General features: G+C 48.3%; 1 long non-coding RNA gene across 1 annotated transcript in view; it reads right to left on the minus strand.

The window, feature by feature from the left end:
- Positions 1 to 900: 900 nt before the first annotated feature.
- Positions 901 to 22,733, minus strand: part of LOC138365219 (uncharacterized) — a 233,479-nt gene continuing 211,646 nt past the window's right edge. Inside the window, exons 2-3 of the long non-coding RNA XR_011228778.1 lie at positions 6,614 to 6,692; positions 901 to 6,379 (exon numbers count right to left, since the gene is read on the minus strand). This is a non-coding gene — a long non-coding RNA (uncharacterized lncRNA). The remainder of the gene's footprint in view (positions 6,380 to 6,613; positions 6,693 to 22,733) is intronic.

Below are 22,733 nucleotides of genomic sequence, written 5' to 3' on the forward strand. Positions count from 1 at the left end.
GAACGGCGTTGAGAACCCCTAGAGAGAGAGGGGTCAAAAGGCGCAGTAGTCACAACGAAAGACTTAGCCACACCAGGGGACGAAGTGGTCACCACCGGGGGCTGGAGGCTCGACCCAACCTCAGAGGAGGGAGGGGAGCTGGGGGAAGAAGTCAGGACGGTCAAAGGAGGAGCAAGGTCGGGGCCCAACGCAGCGGGAGCTACAGAGCCTGGTCTTCCAATACAGGCCGACTCGGGGGCTTGGTCGCCCACCCCACGAGCCTGAGAGGGTACAACGGAAACATTCAACGACAGAGATGAAAAGTGACAAATTCATCCACGAATGTGCCCCCATACCCACCATGGAGCCACAATTAGAGGCAGGACACCCAACAGGAAGCTATCGCCGATCATGCCGGGGCCCCCTAGGGGTGCGTCGTGAGTATACGCCCCACAAACGCCACCTTAAGAACCGTCAGTCCGTCGAGATCGGGTTCAGCGACGAAAGGGGGGATTGACAATAAAAGGTTCCCCTCGCTCGAGACGTCGGGTACTACAGTTCTACGGGTGCAAGAGTATGCCTCCTCAAGCACCCGGGCGTCAAAATAGAAGAAGTCCAAAGAAATGATCCAAAACAAGCAAAAGGTCGGCAGGAAACGACAAGCAGATAGGAGAAGAGGGGGGGGGGGGAGAAAAACGAAACATAAGGAAAAGGAAAAGCGATCCGGCACAATTGGAGAAGACAGCAGCAGGAGTGCAAGGCCAGAAAAAGACAGAGGACTGCCCAACGAAGCATCACACTCCGGCAGCCGTCCACCAAGCCCCCTCACGACGCCAACGGGCCGGAAGGGGAGGGGGAGGGTATAATTAAAACACTGCATAAACGGGGAAAACAATATACTACGCTAAGAGTGACAAAAATAACAATTAAATGGTAAAAATATATCAGCCAGATATATTCTATAGCATGCAATAATATAAATAAAAATCCTTATTGAGCAATGACCATAATCACCAGCACATGAATTAATAAATGGGAGAATTACACAGTCATCTACCCAGAGAATTAACCGAGTATTTAGCTAAAATAATAACAACCACTGACTTAACTTAAAAACATGTCTCCTCTCGATCAACGCTGCCACGCCTCTGACAAAGTCTGTTCCCAGGGCAGGGGTCCTACCACAAACGTCAACTAAGCATCCACATAACTATTGTGAAAATTCTACTAACATAATGTAGCACTAATATTCAAATCATTATTAATATTAAGAGTATATAATATTATTACATTACTCAATATAATTTACTGGCAAAAAATAATAAGAATTAATCAAGGTTGAACTATAAACACTCGCTTGACAACAAGTTCCCACACTGCCCACATCCAAATATGGTCATCCCCCCACACGGAGAAACCAACACTCCCTCCAACAGGAATTAACTTGCAAAAGCCTCAAACAATATAATGTAACTCAGGCACACTACAGCATGCTACAATGTATAACATACAATAGTCTATAATCATACAACTGGATACTATACTAATTATACAACAAGACAATAAAGTAATATAAGCATCAAGAGTAATGTTAGAATCCTTGTAAGATTCGTAACAGGGCAATAGGGCGAAAGTTCTTAGGGGATGACCCAGAGACCCTGGTTTGCGAACAGGGAGGATAACGGCATCGAACCAGTCCTCAGGGACTGACGACGACTCTCAGATCCGACTATACAGTCAGTAAATACTGAGACGTGCACGGAGGGAGATGGCGAAGTATCTCATAATGAATGCCATCAGAGCCTGCTGCCGTAGAACCGCAGAGGGCCAGGACAGAACGAAGTTCAGAGAGAGAGAGAGAGTGAGAGAGAAGGAATCGTTAAAGGGAAGTCAAAGACAAGTGCAGAAATCTTAAGGACGAGATTCAAGGACAGGTTTACGAAGAAGGAAAGATTGGGGAAGATGAAGACCAGAACTAACAGAAGAAGTGGGAACCAGGTTCTGTAGCAACCTGCAACGGGTCCGCCACAAGAGTACCACGGAGGTGAAGGACCGGTGAAACATCGGGAATGAACTTACCCGCTATCTTGCAGATACGCTTCCAGATGTGCGGCAGAGGAGTTTTGGATGTAATGGTTGAGACATAAGATGCCCAACATTCACGTTCAGCCATACAGATGGCCCTACGGGCCACCGCACTCACCTTCCAAAAGAAAAGAAAAGAATCGGCCGTCTGCTGACGGCAGTGTTTCTTCCAGGCTGCACGCTTACAGAGGACAGCCCAAGCAGTCTGCATTCCACCAGGGAACGCACTTCCGTGGACCCCAAGAAAAAGAGCGAGGAATAGAGCAGCGTCGAAAACAGTGTCATGAAAAAGGAGGAGAGAGCGAGGGAGAAGCAGAAGGGAGAGGTCAGAGAGAGCAGCACCGAGGGTAACTAGGTTCCAGTCCGCTTTAGCAAGCTGCCATCTAGGGAAGGAGTGGGGAGGGCGAAAAGAGAAAAATGTAACAAGGATGGGGAAATGGTTACTGCCATGGAGGTCATCAAGAACCTGCCACGAGAAATCTAAGTAAAGAGAAGACGAGCAAAGAGAAATATCAAGACAGGAAAGGGTGCAAGTCCGAGAGTACAAATGCGTGGGCTCACCAGAATTCAGAAGAGACAGGGAATTAGAGAGGATAAACGGCTCAAGAAGGCGACCTCGGGTGTTCGTCAGAACATCACCCCAAAGGAAATGACAATTTAAATCACCCAGCATGAGCACAGGCTCCAGCAAAAAGTCCAGTAGGTGTTTCACATCAGGAAGAGAAAGCAGGACACTCAGGGGAGATAAATGGAAGAAATGGTGTACCATTTCCACACAAAGATACGATCAGTAGAACAAAGGAGAGGCGAAGAAAAAAGTAAGGGGACAAAGGGAACATCAGAGCGAATCAAGACAGCAGAAGAATTATGGGCCCCAGCAACAGCTGGGGGGGGGGGGGGGGAAGGAACAGCCACGAAAGCGACCAGGACGAGCACCAAGCATCGGCTCCTGGAGACAGACACAAAGTGGCGAAAACTGCGAAATCAGAAGTTGGAGTTCAAGGAAATTGGCATAATAACCCCGAACGTTCCCGTGAAAAATAGACATCGACGAGAAGAGAAAGGACAACAACAGAGAACAAGGAAGAAACAAAGGCGAAAGAGTAACATAGCACGTTAAAGAAGATCAGGGTCGGGATCAGGGTCAGCAAAGTCAGGGTTAGGGGGCATGAGTAAACTGAGCAAAAACGGAGGGAAGGAAGCTGCAGAACTGACAAGAGGTGGACGGGAGGGGTCCGGAGGAGGAGGATGAGGAGGAGGTAACTGAGAGGAGCAGTCAAGGACAGCAGCAGGAAGAGGGGGAGGAGAAAGAGGGGAGCACACCTCAGCAAGGGCAGCAACCGAGAGGGAAGTGGGGGCCAAAGAAACCTCCATAGCAGGAACAGAGGGTGTAACCACCGAAATGGGAGGGGAAGGTGCAATAGTCAGAAGTAGGGGCCGAGGAAGAAAGCTAAGCCTTCTTACCCGCCAAGGAGGAGGAAGGAGAGGAGCCAGGCTTACACTTCTGACTTAAAGAAATAGGTGTTCCAGCAACTATGTACTGGGAAATGGATTCCAGTTTCTCAGCAGGAGAAGCTGAACGAGAGCACACACGACGACCGGTAGGAGAGCGATGGACATCAGCCCGCACTGACAGGCGGCGGGTAGAGTCAATAGACAAAGGAGAAGGATGGGGAGGTGGATCCGAGGGAGACGAGGAAGAAGACGCAGAAGACATGACAGACCAGGTAGAAAGAAGGGGAACCCCAGACAGAGGACCAAAAGGGGGACCCTTCGGGACAGAACTCAAAGGAACAGGAGGGGGCAGTGGGCGTATCAGGGTCCAAGGCCCGGAAATGGTTGCGAGTCTGAGGAAGGTGGGAAGAGAGGAAGAGCGCAACACGCAAGCATAAGAGACGTTAGCATAAGGCGGGAGCTGGCAAACCTGGTGCATCGCTTCAGGAAAAGATAAACGCTCCCAGTGCTTCAAGTTGAGGACGGCTGCCTCAAGCTTGTAGCGGATACACGCACGGGAGAAGGTAGGATGGGCCTCACCGCAGTTGAGGCAGCGAGCCTGGGGAGAAGTGCACTCCGAATTAGAGAGACTTTCGTCCCCACACAAAGGACAGAGAGAGAGAGTCCCAGAGCAGCGGAGGGCACCATGCCCAAATCTCCAGCACTTGTTACAGAGCCTAGGAGAAGGAATGTACTCCTGGACAGAGCACCTGGCACCAGCAAGAATGACAGAGGGTAGAAGGGTCCTACCATCAAAGGTAATCTTCACAACCCGAAGGGACTGACGGCGACGACCACGAGGGGCACGAGTAAACGTATCTACCTGGAGGACAGAATGACCCTGGGTCTCAAGGATATGCCGAATATCATCGTGGCAGTCCTGCAGATTCCGAACACCGGTTGCAACATGGGGCAGAAGGAGAATAGTGCCAACACTGGCATTCAACCGAACATTCTTGGAAACCCGAACAGGGGTCTCGCCAAGGCAGGATAAAGAAGCCAAGTGGGAGGACGCATCCTGAGAAGGAGCAGCAACGACATGTGTACCGAAACGAGTGGGGTTGAAGGTAACAGAGGCATCCAGGGAATCAACAAGATGCCGATGGAGGGAGAAATCGTCAGGAGGCATGGAATCAAGAAGGAGGAGATCAAAGTATTTGGCCCATGAAGCGGGACCAAATAAGGCCCGATACGTATCAGAAAGGGAAGGAATCGAGCGAGTGCGGCCATGGCGCGGACGGCGTTGAGAACCCCCAGAGAGAGAGAGGGGTTAAAAGGCGTAGTAGTCACAACGAGAGACTTAGCCGTTCCAGGGGACGAAGTGGTCACTACTGTGGGCTTGAGGCTCGACCCAACCACAGAGGAGGGAGGGGAGCTGGGGGAAGAAGTCAGGATGGTCAAAGGAGGAGCAAGGTCGAACCCAACGCAGCGAGGGCTACAGAGCCTGGTCATCCAATATAGTCCGTCTCAGGGGCTTGGTCGCCCACCCCGAGCCTGAGAGGGTACAAGAGAAACATTAAACGACATTAATACAAAGAAACATTTTCATCCACGAATGTGCCTCCATACCCACCATGGAGCCACAATTAGAGGCAGGACACTCAACAAGAAGCTATCGCCGATCATGTCGGGGCCCCCTAGGGGTGCGTCGTGAGTATACGCCCCATAAACGCCACCTTAAGAACCGTCAGTCTGGCGAGATCGGGTTCAGTGACGAAAGGAGGATTGACAATAAAAGGCTCCCCTTGCTCTCGACTTTAGGTACTACAGTTCTACGGGTGCAAGAGTATGCCTCCTCACGCACCCGAGCGTCAAAATAGAAGAAGTCCAAAGGAATAACCAAAAGAAGCAAAAGGTCGGCAGGAATCGACAAGCAGATAGAAGAGGGGGGAGAAAAACGAAACAGAAGGAAAAGGAAAAGTTATTTAGTACAATTAGAGAGGACAGCAGCAGGAGCACAAGGCTACAAAAGGACAGAGGACTGCCCCAAGGAGCATCACACTCCGGCAGCCGCCCACTAAGCCCACCTCACAGCATCAACGAGCTGAACAGGGAGGGGTGCTAAATAATAGCATGAACATATATATTTTGACATTTTTTGGTCCTGTGAGCTCATGCTGCATGCGTCAGCCTTGGTGGCTCGCTCAGTACTGAAGCTCTCACACCCAGGAATGTTTGCCACGATTTTTTTTCTAGGGGACGTCTGTCAAGTATCTGTTGTGGGTGCACTATAGCTGCCCCTATCCCACACGGGGCGTTTAAATTAAGGCACTAGACACTAAAACAGTTATTAATGTATTGAGCAGTTCTGGTTTTGTTTCTCAAATCATCTATATATATATATATATATATATATATATATATATATATATATATATATATATTTTGCACAGTCTAAGGGTTAACAGGAGAGTCCTACTGCTTCGTCCATTCTCTTACACTGGTGTAAAGACCTCATTCTCTCTGGTGCTGCCGCTGCCTGGCGAGTGGGGACTGGTGAGGCCGCTGCCTGGTGGGAGTGGCTGGTGCTGCTGCGACCTGGTGTGTGACTGCTGCTGTTGTGCAGTGTAACTATTGCTGCTGCTGTTGCGCGGTGTTTGACTATTGCTCCTGCTCGGTGTGTGACTATTGCTCCTGCTGCTGTGCGGTGTGTGACTATTGTTCCTGCTGCTGCTGCACGGTGTGTGACTATTGCTGCTGCGGTGTGTGACTATGGCTGCTGCACGGGGTGAGACTGCTGCTGACTGTGGCATCCGCCATTTTTTTTTACTCCCTGGAGACCACTTGGTATGTCAGATGTTATTAGTATCTCGTGGGACCCCTGGAACATATAGAATTCATTAGCAGTGTGGGTCTTCCTGGAATGTCTAAAACGCTGCTGAATAAGTTCTAATGTAGTTGCTACACCTTATTTAATCCAGTTTAAAATTGCCAAGTCACTCATTGAAACAATTTGTATAAACTCTAAAAGCCATATTTAATATTTAACCATCTTTCACATGTGATTACTTAAACAATTTATTTCAAATAAACAAGAATGGACGGAGGACAAGACCTGTTTTCTCATGCTGTGTCAGAAGCTGCCTCACCAACACTGGCAATGGACGGTGGACAAGACCTGGAGTCCCTCACACCTGAAACAACAGTACGCCTTTTTAAAGTATGTTTGTTAACAATGTGCAAGTATAAACACTTTACACATGCCTGATGCACTGTGTTCACCCAAGCTCTTGTGACCAATAAACATTTACACACAACGAAACAATTACACACAACTAGTCTCGTAAACTGCCTGGTATCAGGTAACACTCATTGCACCCAGCCTTGTACCCTTTTTAACAAGTTTATATTTTTAAAATGTTTACATCATAATTAACAATGTCCCTAACACTATCGATGCCTCCACACTGGTACTCAATTTCTGTGGCATATACATGGTATAAAAAAAAAAAAAAAAAAAAGTGTAAATTTATATATAATATGATTTCCTGACTGCGCCACAAGGGGTTGCAGACGTCGGGCTCCAGTTGTCAGTAGTCGCTGGTCGGGGCCCCACCTGCTGGTATGGACGCGGCTGGTACTAGCCGTATTTGGAGGATCGACACTGTGAGGCTGGCCTTCTCTGCTGCTGTGGACTGGCCCGTTGTAGAAGTTGTTCTCCTGGACGTCCTCTGTGTTGACGTACCCGAGCTCCTGGGCCTCGAGAAGCTATCGCTTACTCGTGCTGCGGTGTCGTTTGCCACGTCACATGTTTACCAGGAATTTGTGGCTCGCTAGGAAGGCCACACGCTTCCTCTTCTGGCTTCGGCTGTGGAGATCTCGGATCCCTGGGGGCCCTTGTCGTTTGTGAGTGTTCACGGTGTGCCAGTGACCTTCCCCGAGGCGGCCCTCATGTCCTTGTTTATGCGGTTTGAGACGTTTGTGAAGCACCGGTTCAACATTTTGAGTGCGGGCCGGCTGAAGGGGGTCCGGCTGGGTTCACGCACGCTTGTCATGCGGCTCACGTGCCCTATACCGTCCAGGGTCTCGTTTCGTGGGCTCCCTCAGCGGACCTTTTATCAAGGTCAAACCCGCACGTGTTTCCGGTGTGGTGCTGAGGGCCACGTAGCTGCTGGTTGCGATGCTCTTCGTGCTGAGGCCCCTTCAGTTTTCCTGGAGGATAACTTTCCCCACTTAGCTGTGCGTGTGGATTCTCTGGCGGATTCTCGTTCTGTGCAGGTGCCTGGTGTGGTTCCCGCGGCGGTTCCAGCTGTCGCTCCGTCTGGACCCGATATGTCTGCCCCACCGGTGAGCTCGGGAGACCAAGAAGCGCCTGTTTCGGACCTTCGTCGTTCAATAACTGCGGAGGTGCATCCGCAACTGGTGGCCTTGGGGGTTGCTGTAGGGGTGGAGCCTGCATCGCCTGCTGAAGGACATGTGCTTCCCGGGGCTGGCGGGGCGGTGGTTTGTCTCTCCACCCACACCCTCTGCCTCATCGACTCTGGCAGTTTCCTCGTTAGCAAGTACCTCTTCTCCTCTGCCGGTTATGTCACCCTGCCTGGATGCCTCACGTGTGTTGCAGTCTACCCTTCTGCCTGCTGTCTCTCTTCCTTCTCCGATTCCGGTCTCCGTGCCTAGTGGTGGTTTTTTGCCCTGCGTTGTTGAAGATGCTGTTCTGCATGATCGTGCTGCCCCGGCTTTGGGGCCACCTGCCGATGGTTCTTCTGGGGCACTGCTTTCTGCGGGTGACAGTTCCGATGATCAGCGGCCTCTTTTTAAGCGCCGTCGCTCGGCTCGGGGTGCATCGCCTCGCCGGTCGTGGGCAGAGGAGCGTGATGCGATGGATGATGATACTCTGGCCGACGCTGTGTCGCTTCCTGTGGTACCTTCTGTGATGGACACCGCCTCCTGCTGGTGGCTCCCGTCAGTGGGCGGTTGCCCCTGGTGATCGTGACCTTGTTGTGGTGTTGTCGAAGGATGTGTGGCGGGGGGCCTCTGCTCCTGTTCCAGTTGGTGGGAGCGCTGGGGCCCCTGCGGAGCCACCCTCCGCGGGCCTCGGTGCGGTGCCTGGCGTCGACCGGAGTGCATGCCCTAGTGGGCGGGCCGGTGTGCAGCCTGCCTTGATGTCCGGTGTGCTTCCTGGTGTGTGGCCCTGTGTCCACCTGTGTGTGTCGTCTGGCGAGGTGGTCCGCTCTGAGGATACTTTGGCTTTTGAATGTGATGACCTGGTGCATCCTGTTCCCTGGTGCTCATCTACCATCTGGGTTCCATGGGCGTAGTGTTTTGTCTCGGGAGTACCGAATTCGATGCCTCGACCTATTGCACCTCCTGGACGTCCGCTTCCTGAAATTGACCAACTTGTTCGGGAAGCTTATTGCTTACGGTTTCCGGCTCGGGAGTACCCGGAGAAGTATGAGTGGCGTGTTTGGTTTCTGTGTTGTGCGTGATATTTCCCCGGTGCCTGCGTGCACAGGTGGGTGTCCTTGTCTGTGCATGTGGGCGATGTGGGTGTTCTTGCCCATGCGTGGCCTGTTTTGTTGTTGTGTTTTGTTGTGTAATACATGGCAACAACAGAGGCCTGTTGTTGCCATGTATTATTTTGCACCTGTGTTTGGGTTGTTGGGCCGGGCTTGTTTGTGTGTTCTCTTTCTGTATTTCTGTGCTAACGGGTTTGTGGATGTGATTATGTTTTATGTTATTTATATATTTTGCTATTTATTTATAACGTTCTGTTGTTTGTGATAAACTCCAGTGCCCGTTTCAGGGTTCTCTCTTTTTGTGCCTTGTATCATGTGTTTTCTATCTTGGTTTTTGTTGGGTATGTTTAGTTTGCATCCGTGTTTACTTACTTTGTTATATTTGTCCTGTATGTATTTATGACTTGTTTATTCTGCAGTTGCTTGTTTTGTACATTGTGTATTTCTTTTATATATAACAAAAAATTATATACAATAAATTGTTAGGACGGAATTTTATATTTGTATCTGGCAAACGTCAGAAGCATGCGATATATTTAATTTTAAAACACTCGGCAATTAGTTGGAAAATTTCTGAATGGTTTAATGACTACAGGAAGTTTATTGAACATGCCATCGAATATCGAATCATCGAATATCCTATGAGCATTAGGTAAATTACATCTGGGGCCTGTTACGATCCAGAGGATCTCACAGACAAAATGAGTAACATACTTTATTCACCCATTTCAAACTGTAGGAGTACATTTGCATGTAATGTGATATGCATATTGTGTGATTTATTAGGAGGTATGACTATTGTATATTGAATGCCATTGTAGAAGAGAGCAGGATTTTTTATGTTGGGCGAACGGGTCATGGACGTGAGAGTTTGATAGAGATGAGTCTGCCAGTGTATGTTGCCAGCTTGTTGAACCATTATATACATAAATGGCGACAATGACTAAAGATTGTTAATTAGTTTAGTTATATTATTAGAATTAACTGTTAGTATAACAGTGTGTCTGAAAGTGGTTACTTTCACTTTCGTATGTAGTGTGTTTTATTAGAGAATGTATCTGCCATGTGGTAACTGTGGGAATAGCCAGAGCACGATTAATGAGCCCGCCACTTTAGTGGTTTGTGGGGGAGTTGGTCGGGGAACACCTAAAGTAGGGGTATTTTGTTGCGTTTTGTGTCTAGGTTAAATATTTTTATCAGTGATTACATGATATATTGTATGAAGTGAACTATTCATAATATTACTATTACAAGTATAATTGTGTCTATAGCCAAAGAACATAACTTTTGTCTAAGATTATAATATACATGTTATACTTTTAATTAGTTTTTGCGTCCATCCCCCAGTTCACCTCTGATCAACTATAAAAAAAAGTTGCAAAATCAATTATCGTCTGTTACATAAAAGATCAAATAATCTCTGGTTTTCACTAAATTTGACGATTTCTGGGCACTTCTAGAAATGACACTTCTACGGTGACACTGGGGACGTTGGCTTCATTTCTTGACCTACCTTCAACATGTTCACTCAGGCACAAGTTTGCCTGATTTTATAGGCAGACTCTTGGATGCCTTTACATGGTCAAAGACATGTTCTGGCCCATCCTGATTTATCCACGGTTTAGGGACTGTTAAGGATTCATTGTGAGGCATCAATGTGGGAGTATGTCTCAAGATTCTCCCACAGATGACTTGAATGGCTCATTGCAGTGCAAAGTGCACCGATCTTCACGACTGTGACTATATTGTTCAGAAGCCTAAGTGACAAATCACCAGAGCAAAACAGACTGGTATCAGGTAACCCCTAGTGACAAGTGGAGATTGTCTGAGTGACCTGGAGTGAACTAAGGCAGTGCCGCCGCCTAAGTAACCTGTGTGTGACTTTACCACAAGTGTACCTGCATGGTACCACATAACCTGCAGCCGCCAGCTGCCACTCAGTCCAGAGCGTGTAGCTAGTACCTCAGTAGCATCAAGGCACCTGTTGCCGCCCTCACTGTACCACGTGATGTCACCACCCTTACTCACTGCCAGAGTGTGTGGGGGTGTGTCAGTTATACATACAGCACGCCCTCCTGCAAGTACCATCGTGTCAAGTACGGTTTGTGGGAAACCCTGTTGTCAATGGTCTCACGTCAGAACGATCGCCCAGCTGTCAGGCCACCTACGAGTTCTTGCATAAATGTGCCCGAGTGGGTAAGAGAGGTACCCTATCTGCGATTACAAGATCTTGTCATTGTTTTATTGTGTGTGTGTGTTGATCTGAGGGATCAACCACAGTTCTCACCTACTCATACCTGACACAGGTTATAGGTGAAGGAACCCGACAGTGTAGGTGTGTTTATTTGTGTGGTATCACGGCATTGCACTGGTCTGTGAATGTGAGCTTCATATACACCACACATTTAGTATTGTGTGATGATATTATTGTGCATGTTATTGCCTGTCTCATTGACAGTGCCATTCTGTTTATTGCATATCATCATTACCCGAGTATCCGGTTGGAACTCTCGTGATCCCTTTGCATACCGGCAGTTAGGTTGCCGTGTTAATGATTGGTTGTCAACTGTGTTAAGTTAGGTGTTTTGCCACGAGTGGATCTGAGTCCATTAGCCAGATGTCAAGAGTCTTGCTAATGCAACCATAGCCAATCTAAAGTAAATCAAGCACCCTTTGTATTAGTGGCTAAGTTAGTAAATAAACTACTGTTAAGCTTTATGCGGTGTTTCTGTTGAGCCACTTTAAATACTGCCAACAAATTACTCAAGCTTTCAGCTCTAGGTGTCTTCAACACCAAGTTGCCCAATTCACTAAACTATAAATGTGATGAAGACCCTAGGAGTCCCTTAAAGTGTTAAATCATTGAGGAGATTCCAACGATCAACGTGGAGCAGGACCAGGTGAGGCTCGTCTGAGAAGAGACCCTCAAGGACTAACTAGACCTTGCTCCCAGGCCCTGTACGGTTGCTCTCGTATTTTCTCTGCTAATTCCGACAGCTTCGTGAAGCGTCTGCCACATGTACATTGGCGACGTACGCATTGCAGTCGGGAAAGCAAAAAAGAAAACCCCCACAATCAGACTTGTCACTTTTAAGGTCCTGCCTTTCTACATTAATCGCCACATTTTTACCAGGTTGGCACGGGTAGTGGTGATCTGACCACATCATCTCGGGGTTGTTCAGGTGGTCACAGGGGTTAATAGCAGCAGACCTTGTGCGAGACTGTGTATCGGTAACAAGGGCTTACCTTGAGCTGTAGGCTTCTGAGAGAGAAGCTTAAGCAAGACCTACTACCTTCTTAAGGTAGGCAAGAGCTAGAATAGATGACTGGCGAGAACTCACTATTCTGACAATAGGCATGTACAAGCACGAATCTAGCGAGAGGATCAAGAGGTACATTTTCACCAATGTGCTGTTGTCTTCTCTTTGCCTAAAGGTGTGCAAGGGGGGAGCCGTGCACGGTTGCCCTCCACTAATCTGGGCTCGGTTATATTTAAGGTATGAAATACTCGGTCTGGCGGGCACTTTGAATGTAGGCACTCCAAAGTGTTTGTGTGTTTACTTCCCTTGACGAATGACTGGATTGTGCCCCTATTAAGTTCATGTAACAGCTATCCAGGGATCTGGCTCTTTCCCATCTTGTCAGATTCAGGTTTTTGGTGAACTGGTCAATTGATTCAAACATACGTTTGGATTTTGCTGGGCCTCATTTGGGATTCCTGGTCATCATCTCTGTCCCTGCATCTTGCAACTCTGCTCTGTTTGCATCGTCGTCGCAGTCTGGTGTTGGATCGCAGTAAATTTGCCTTTCTATTATTTTCCATGGGCAGGGTTTGGCTCTGGATGTTAAAGGTTCCTCTGCTGCCAGGATCATCAGGTTCGGGGCACCATCCCCCTCCATGTTGTATGAAGTGTTCCTGGACGCCTCTGATTCGCAGCAGGGCTTTGTGACCAGCATCCACCAGGCTTCCCAGGGACGTTGAGTGGGACTGTTCCGTCGGACGCACAGCACGGTGCACGAGTTTGTTTCTGTGTAGCAGTCTGCAGAGAATTCTATTTCCTCTAGAGACTGTTCTCTTGCTCAAGATCGCCAACTCCTCGGTAGTGCATTCCATGAGGTCGTATCCATTCGTAACTAAACTAGTCTAGGTCAGCTTCTGTATTTTTGGAAATTTGTTCTGTGTATTTCATGTCTACGGATATGTCCATTGTTCTCACGGACACGGTATCTTATTTCTGTACCTTTTCCATGGAGTGGACCGTCGACGAAGTATCTTTCAGCTGATTGATTGCGATTCTTCACTGGTTCGACCTTCTCGGTTGTTCGCATCTGGAGGTTTCTAACTAGGGCTTATCGCCACTTGTAAGGCGAGCAGATGGATCATGACTGCCCAATATCTGGTTAACTTGCCAAATTCCAACCTGTATTGCGTGGCCATTCGCCGGGTTTCCTGGCTTGTGGCCAACAGCGAGCAGCTGTGCCACTGCCCAGAGATGTCTAGACGAGACACTGAACGGAACAGCAACACCAAGGTCTTCATGGAGGTGAATTTGCCAGCAGATTGAACAAGTGGAGAGACGCTCGAGGGTCACGTAACAAGCCAGAGATGGAGTGGTGCAGGCTAGTCTCCCGGGTCAGCACTTCACCTTTAATACCTGTGCACAGAGGACATGATAACGGCGAGTGAGGAACTGGGATATTTTCACGTTACAGTGTCTGTGCATGAGAAGACGAAAACGTATCTAGGAGTGACCAATTAGAACTTCCTGGGGAAGTTTCTATGGTGAATCCTGCACGTTGCCAGGAGGGCGACTGAGATCATTGGCGACTCTGAGACTCGCCTGTGTCAGCGTACACGGCTGGATCGAGGGAACAAGTGGTCATCTCGCAGCATCGGTCTTTTCCACATAACTGTATAAAGTCATAGTGGAATCCTAGTCATTGCCAATCAGCAGAGAGTTCAGGTGAGCAGCGAATTCCAGTTACAGGAGAAACTCTGGCCAGTGCAGACTGTGTGGGAAGGTAATGTGTTTCCAACACCTGCTACTCCATAATCGGAATTATTCAACATCTTTGAGGTGGCGACAAGTGTCGCGAAGTTGCCCAAGGTGTGAGCTTCCAGCGACCTTGTAGGGCGATGTCGCCTGAGGTGTGAGCTTCCAGCGACCCACCCATCGTCAATATTCACCAATATTGTACCAGTCCGGGGTCCTATCAACAACCACTGCTCTAGGCCAACATTCTCATCATGTAAGGCACAATATTAATTAATTAATTTAAAACACTTTCGCGCTTTAGATTAGCCATAGGTCGTCACCGTATTTTCTTACGTTTCCGCATAACAGACTACGCCTGTAGTCCAGTGAAAAAATATTTGTATAAATTCCATTTTCTAACCGATCTGGATGGGGATACTCTCAGATTTTTCGCCATGAAATTCCCGTTCTCCCTCACCGAACACATGGCATCTCGGCCTACCCGGTCACGTGGTCGGCCCATTGTTTTGTTGACACCAAGTGCCCACACTGCGCTCCCCTCTTGCGGCAAACGTGACCCGTTTTACGCATTTATTTCCGTTCCGTTTCCGTTCTCGTGTACCTAAAACCCATTCAATACCTTCAACATGGATGCTGCACCAGGAACAAGCAGTGGAACGCAAAAGAAAGGTAGGAAATCTAGGAAAGCAGAAGAGATCGCCATGATTCACGATCTGTATCGTGGGGTCAAGCTCACTCCATCCAAGATTCCCGACGTTGTTGAAGCCTTTTCAGGGTCTTCTGATGATGATTTTGAGGCTGACGAACCTGAAAATGACGTGCTATATGAGGTTTCCACAACTGATGATGATATTTCGAGTGAGAGTGAGGATGAGAGTGATGAAGAAGCCCCAGCCCCGCCACGCGGAAACCGCAGGTGTCCGGTACCAAAGTGGGCTAGGCTGGGTGATGAGTGGAATCGTAGCAATACTCCTCCCATCGTTGATGACTTTTCTGCAAACCCTGGCCTAATAATTCCACTACCTACTACTCCATTGCAGTTTTTACAACTAATTTTCACTAGAGCAGTGGTTGAATACTTAGCGTATGAAACCAATTTGCATGCCACACACATCATACATCTCATGGCTGACTCAGCAAGAAAAACGTGGAAACCAGTGTCTGTGAAAGAAATGGCCCGATATTTGGCCCTGTGCATACTGATGGGCATAGTGAAGATGCCTACAATGAGGATGTACTGGCAGACGAATCAGATGTGGCATTGTCGATTCTTCAACTTGTTTATGTCGTCTGCTCGGTTCCAACACATTTCTTAGTTCTTCCACATGTATAACAAAAAAGGCGTTCCAGTGAATAATAGTGACCGATTGATAAAAGTTAGACCACTAATGGACTATTTTTCAGAAAAATTTGCATCTGTATATATCCCCAAAAAAGAATTGAGTCTCGATGAGGGTACAATGGCATGGCGCGGCCGCCTCTCTTTCAAGGTCTACAATCCCAACAAGCCTGATAAATATGGTGTAAAATTTTATATGTTGGCCGAAGGGACATCAGGCTACATATATAAATTTGATGTGTATTGTGGAATTGGAAAAACGACAGTGGAAACCGTGATGGGGTTGATGGCGCCCCTAGTCAACAAGGGTTATCATTTGTATATGGATAACTACTATAACTCGGTAAGCCTAACAGAACAATTACGTGAAGTGGGTGTTTACACATGTGGCACACTTAGACTCCAACGTGGCGCCCCCAAGGATCTGCAACAAGTGGTAAAGGGTAAAATGGCCACCGACACGCCCCTATACATGCGTAAGGATAACACCTTTGTTATAGTTTGGAAGGACAAGCGCCCTGTCTCTGTCATCACCAATATCCACAAAGCCGACACTACTCAAGCACAGCGCAGGAAACGCGTTCGTAAACGTGACGGGAGAACTGGAGTAGAAATTGTGAAAATGAACAAACCAAAGGCCATAGTGGATTACAATAAGTTCATGAAAGGTGTTGACCATTTCGATCAAATGGTCAAGTATTATGAGTTTGCAAGAAAAACGCACAAATGGACCAAGAAGATCACTTTCCATTTTCTGCAAATGGCCATGCACAATGCATACGCATTGTATAACTACTACTCAACAGACACAAAAAAACTAACATTATTAGAGTTTCACGCAGTAGGAATAAAAGCCTTATTGGCGTGGAACAGCGAGGACTGGCCAACAACAACAAGCATACCACATGTTGCCGACATAGATGCCAGCGCAGCAGCTCCTGCTGACGCGGCAGTTTCAACACCCGGGCCATCTGGTGCGAGACGGTCTCTTTTCACCTCAACACCTCAAGCCCACTCATCAACAACAAATTCTGAAATGGACATTGAGGACATAGAACCACTTGATGTTACGGATTTCATAGAAGATTCTACTACAAGTTTAGTGGTTCCTGTAGAAGACAATATTCCTCCAGTGCATCCAAGAAATGGAAGAATTATCGATTCAGAACAACGTCTGAACTACAAGTTGACGCATGAAATCGTGAACTTGGCTAAAAAAAGAAGATGCCGTGTTTGTTTCAAGTCTGGCATAAGGAGGGACGTGAGACTTGGATGTAAAACTTGTGATGTGGCACTGTGCGCTGTGCCTTGCTACACAAGGTACCACCGAAGAAAGATATTTTGGGTGGAGAAAAAATAACCACCGACAACAGCTTCACTCCACCTAAGAAACATCAGATGAGCAACTTCAGGATCAGAAGCCTGAAGATGGTGGAGTGAAGAAAAAATGCTCAACTGTTGATCTTCAATCAATATAGACACGGTAAGTACACCTATTTGGAATTTTTTATCATCCATAAGAAGTTATATTATATACGTTTTGTAGAGAATTTATTTGCAAATTTTTTGGTACCAGAATGAATATTATATCACAAGTAAGTAAGTAATTATCAAAAGAAGGCACCAAACCGGGAAGGCTATGTAGCACCATCAAATACGCAAAATAATCAGAGGGCCCTAAATATCACCAAGGATGCCAATACGAGAACAAAAACGCATAAGGCGAACGATATCAAAAGTATCCGAGTCGCCAAGAATTCTACCAAGGGACAGGTGACCGCGAGGGGCGGCCGGAAAGCAAGACACACGCTCGTCCTGGAAGTCAGGACATTCAAGAAGGACATGCACGACCGTAAGAGGGACAATGCAACTAGGACAATAAGGAGCAGGGCGGCGCTCCATCAAGTGACCATGGGTTAAGCGAGTATGGCCAATACGCAACCTCGCCAGAGCTGTTTCCCACCGCCGGTGTCAGTCGAAGGAGGACGGCCACGAGGAAACACAACATTTAAGAGTACGTAGCTTGTTACCAGTAACAAACAACCAAGAAGCCTGCCAACGGGTAAGGACTGAGGAATGGATAACCGGGTAAAAGTCGGAATACGGAATGCCTTTACGAGAGATGGGACAAGAGCGGACAGCTTCCTTAGCGGCAGCATCCGCACGCTCATTTAAAGACACACCAATATGGCTGAGAACCCAACAAAACTCAACCGACTTAAATTTACTGTGAACGAGAAACAGCCAATGCTGGATCTCGACAACTACTGGATGAACCGGATTAAAGGACCCGAGAGCCATGAGGGCACTACGAGAGTCAACAACAACCACAAAGGAAGACTGACAATGAGAAAGCAGGAGACGAAGAGCAGAGAAAATAGCATAAAGTTCCGTTGTAAAGATGCTAGTCTCCGGAGGCAAACGACACATATAAGTGCGATCAGGAAAAACAACAGAGTAGCCAACACCGTCCGCTGACTTAGACCCATCGGTGAAGACAGAAACGGAGCGGGAGTGAGAAGAAAAGTGCTCGAGGAAAAGGCGTTTTAGAACCGTAGGAGGGGTAAAAGCTTTAGTGATACGGGTCAAGGAAGTACAAAACCGCGGAAGAGGGACCCTCCACGGGGGCAAAGAAGGAACAACACGAGGAGAAACATCAGAAATACGAACGGAGAGAGAATCCTGTAGGCGAGATAACCGGACAGAAAGAGGGAGGTGGTGAAGAGGAACAGGAACCGCAGGAGGGGTAAAAGTTAAAGCACGACAGAGGCGAGAGGAAGGATGTTGCAAGGACCGCGCAAGATAGCGAAGACAGTAGCGATCACGGCGGTCCTGGAGAGACAGGAAGCCAGTGTCAACATACAAGCTAAGGATGGGAGTCGAACGAAAGGCACCAGAACTGAGGCGCAACCCAGTATGGTGCAAAGCATCAAGACGGCGAAGAGTAGAAGGAGAAGCAGACGAGTAAGCAGGGCAACCATAATCGAGCTTAGACACGACGAGAGAGGAATGGAAAGCAAGGAGTGCGCGCCTATCTGCCCCCCAAGAAGTATGGGACAAGACCCGAAGGAGGGTAAGGGCCTTAGAGCACTCAACACGGAGGTAAGAGATATGGGGAGACCAAGACAAACGAGTGTCAAGAAATAACCCCAAAAGCTTCGCGGAATCTTTGTATTCAAGGGAATGACCATAAAGTGACAAAGAGGGACGAAGAACAACCCGTTTCCGCGTAAAAGTAATGGCACAAGTCTTAGAAGTAAAGAACTTGAAGCCATGACCTGTGGCCCAAGACGACACGGCATCAATTGCAAGTTGAAGCCGGCGTTGAAGGAGAGGCGAATCATCACCCTGACAACAAAGGGTAAGATCATCGACAGAGCGGAGAAGACACCTGAAGGAAGAGAGGAAAGAAGACCATTGAGGGCAACCAGAAAAAGAGTAGTGCTCAGAACACTACCCTGGGGCACACCTTCATATTGCTGAAAAGAGGGAGAGAGAGCGGTACCAAGGCGCACCCGAAAGGAACGACGAGAGAGGAAGCTGCGGAGAAAGAGAGGGAGATGACCACGAAGGCCAAAAGAATGTAGTTGAGGTAGGATATGATAACGCCAAGTGGTGTCGTAAGCCTTTTCTAGGTCAAAAAGGACGGCAACAACGGAGGTCTTCGCAGCAAAAGCAGTACGAATATAGACCTCCAAGTTCACCAGGACATCTGTCGTGCTGCGGCACTTGCGGAAACCAAATTGAGAAGGGGAGAGGAGGTGATGGTGTTCCAGGAACCACATCAGACGAACGTTAACCATACGTTCAAAGAGTTTGCAGACACAACTTGTGAGAGCAATAGGGCGAAAGTCCTTAGGGGAAGTACCCAGAGACCCCGGTTTGCGAACAGGGAGGACAACGGCATCGAGCCAGTCCTCAGGGACTGACGACGACTCCCAGATTCGATTATACAGACTCAGTAAATACTGAGACGTGCTCGGAGGGAGATGGCAAAGCATCTCATAATGAATACCATCGGAGCCCGCCGCCGTAGAACCGCAGAGGGCCAGGGCAGAACGAAGTTCAGAGAGAGAGAAGGGATCATTATAGGGAAGCTGAAGATGAGTGAAGAAATCTAAAGGACGAGACTCAAGGACAGGTTTACGAAGAAGGAAAGATTGGGGAAGATGAAGACCAGAGCTAACATTAGAAAAGTGGGAACCCAGTTCGGAAGCGACCTGCAACGGGTCCGCCACAAGAGTATCATGGAGGTGAAGGACCGGTGAAACATCGGGAACGAACTTACCCGCTATCTTGCGGATACGCTTCCAGATCTGGGCCAGAGGGGTCTCGGACGTAATTGTTGAGACATAAGATGCCCAACATTCACGTTTAGCCGTACGGATGGCCCTACGGGCCACCGCACTCGCTTTCCGAAAGAAAAGAAAAGAATCGGTCGTCTGCCTACGGCGGTGCCTCTTCCAGGCTGCACGCTTACAGCGGACAGCCCGAGCACAGTCCGCATTCCACCAGGGAACGCACTTCCGTGGACCCCGAGAGGAAGAGCGAGGAATAGAGCGGAGGGCAGCATTGAAGACAGTGTCACGAAAAAGGAGGAGAGCGCGAGAGAGAGGCAGAAGGGAGAGGTCAGAGAGAGCAGCACTGAGGGTAAATAGGGTCCAGTCTGCCTTAGCAAACTGCCACCTAGGGAAAGAGAGGGAAGGGCGAAAAGAGAAAAAGGAAACAAGGATGGGGAAATGATCACTTCCATGGAGGTCATCAAGAACCTGCCACGTGAAATCTAAGTAAAGAAAAGAAGAGCAGAGAGAAAGATCAAGACAAGAAAGGGTGCGAGTCCGAGAGTCCAAATGAGTGGGCTCACCAGAATTCAGAAGAGACAGGGAAGAAGAGAGGAGAAACGGCTCAAGGAGGCGACCCCGGGTATTCGTCAGAACGTCACCCCAAAGAGAATGACGACAATTGAAGTCACCCAGCAGGAGCACAGGCTCCGGCAAGGAGTCTAGGAGGTGTTTCAAATCAGGAAGAGCGCGGGACACTCGGGGGGAGATAAATGTTACAAACTGTGTACCATTTCCCCACAAAGATACGAGCAGCAGAACAATGGAGAGGCGAAGGAAAAAGTAAAGGAACAAAGGGAACATCAGCCCGAATCAAGAGAGCAGAAGAATTAGAAGCCCCAGCAATGGCTGGGGGGGGGGGGGGAGAGAAAGGAATAGCCACGAAAACGACCAGGACGAGCACCAAGCATTGGCTCCTGGAGACAGACACAAAGGGGCGAAAACCGCGAAAGCAGAAGTTGGAGTTCGAGGAAATTGGCGGAATAACCTCGAACGTTCCATTGAAGAATGGACAACGACGAGAAGAGAAAGGACAAAAACAGAGAACAAGGAAGAAACAAAGGCGAAAGAGCAACAGAGCACGTTAAAGAATATCAGGGTCGGGATCAGGGTCAGCAAAGTCAGGGTTAGGGGGGATTGGGAAAACTGAGCAAAGACGGAGGGAAGGAAACGGGAGAACAGATCAGAGGTGGGCGGGCAGGGTCCGGAGGAGGAGGAGGAAGAGGAGGAGACAACGGTGAGGAGCAGTCAAGGACAGCAGCAGGAGAAGGGAGAGTAGAAAGAGGGGAGCGCACCCCAGCAAGAGCAGCAACCGAAAGGGAAGCAGGGGCCAAAGAAACCTCCATAGCAGGAACAGGGGGCGCAAGCAATGTAACGGGAGGGGAAGGAGCAACAGAGCCAGAAGGAGCTGAGGAAGAAAGCGAAGCCTTCTTACCCGCCGGGGAAGAGGAAGGAGAGGAGCCAGGCTTACGCTTCTGACTTAAAGAGACCGGTGTCCCAGCAACTACGTACCGGGCAACGGATTCCAGTGTCTCAACAGAAGAAGCCGAACGAGAGCACACACGACGGCCGGTAGGAGAGCGATGGACATCCGCCCGCACCGATAGGCGGTGGGGAGAGCCGATAGATGGAGGAAGAGGATGGGAAGGAGGATCGGAGGGGGACGAGGAAGAAGACACAGAAGACACGACAGACCGGGTAGAAGGAAGGGGAACCCCAGACAGAGGACCAGGAGGAGGATCCTTCGGGAGAGAACCCAAAGGAACAGAGGAGGGGGCAGTGGGCGCATCAGGGTCCAAGGCCCGGAAACGGTTGCGAGTCTGAGGAAGGCGGGAAGGACGAGGAGAGGAAGAGCGCAACACGCGAGCATAAGAGATATTAGCATAAGGCGGGAGCCGGCGAACCTGGCGCCCCGCCTCAGGAAAAGATAAACGCTCCCGGTGCTTCAGGTTGAGGACGGCTGCCTCAAGCTTGTAATGGACACACGCACGGGAGAAGGTAGGATGGGCCTCACCGCAGTTGAGGCAACGAGCCTGGGGAGAAGTGCACTCCGACTTAGAGTGACCTTCGCCACCACACAAAGGACAGAGAGAGACAGTCCCGGAGCAGAGGAGGGCACAATGTCCAAACCTCCAGCACTTGTTGCAGAGCCGAGGAGAAGGAATGTACTCCTGGACAGAGCACCTGGCACCAGCAAGAATGACAGAGGGTGGAAGGGTCCTACCTGTTACCTATCGTTCGTTACGGCTCGTGACCCTACAGCAGCCAAGCTTTAATTACGTCTAAGGATACGAGAAAACTGCTGTTCTCAAGAGCGGGTCACCAGTATAACCCCTTGATAAGTAATGAGCACATAAATAAAAATCTTCCTTTAGGACTGAAGAATAGATACAAAATATTATATAGATATATATTCAAGACAGTATAATATAAAAACACAGATGGTCAAGTTAACTTATACAACAAACAAAAGGTATTGTCCTTCTTCTAATATAGTATAATAAAATATGGCACAACAAGAAGTAAACAGACTTATCTCCCACATGTTATTTCTTCGAGTCCCGTGAAGCTACTGAACTCTCGCTCTGTCGCTACCCATAATCCTCTCCCGTCTGCCTCATCCAGGATGAGGGATGGAAACTAAGGACTTTTTAATATTTAAAACTAATTGAACAACCACTTGTTCTCAAAACACATAAGACTGCAAATTACATATAATAGTTACTTACAAAATATATAAGTACAATGCCACCTGCTTAATTACAGAAAATAAACAATTACCTAACTTAATAAAAGTGACATCTGGAACTCCCAAAACTGAACAGGTCCAACTTCCCAAATCTAACAGGTATTAGACGTGTGCAAAGCAACCGCGCTCCTGTCCCCACTGACGTTGCCACACCACACGATAATTTACAAAAACACAATGTGTGTACATATACAGGCAATGATAAAATGGAACAAAACAAGTTATTTTAAATTTATATACGTATTCTGCTAGGAGTACGTAATACTACCATCAAAGGTAATCTTCACAACCCGG

Source organism: Procambarus clarkii, chromosome 16 (genome assembly GCF_040958095.1).
Source record: "Procambarus clarkii isolate CNS0578487 chromosome 16, FALCON_Pclarkii_2.0, whole genome shotgun sequence".
NCBI lineage: Eukaryota > Metazoa > Arthropoda > Malacostraca > Decapoda > Cambaridae > Procambarus > Procambarus clarkii.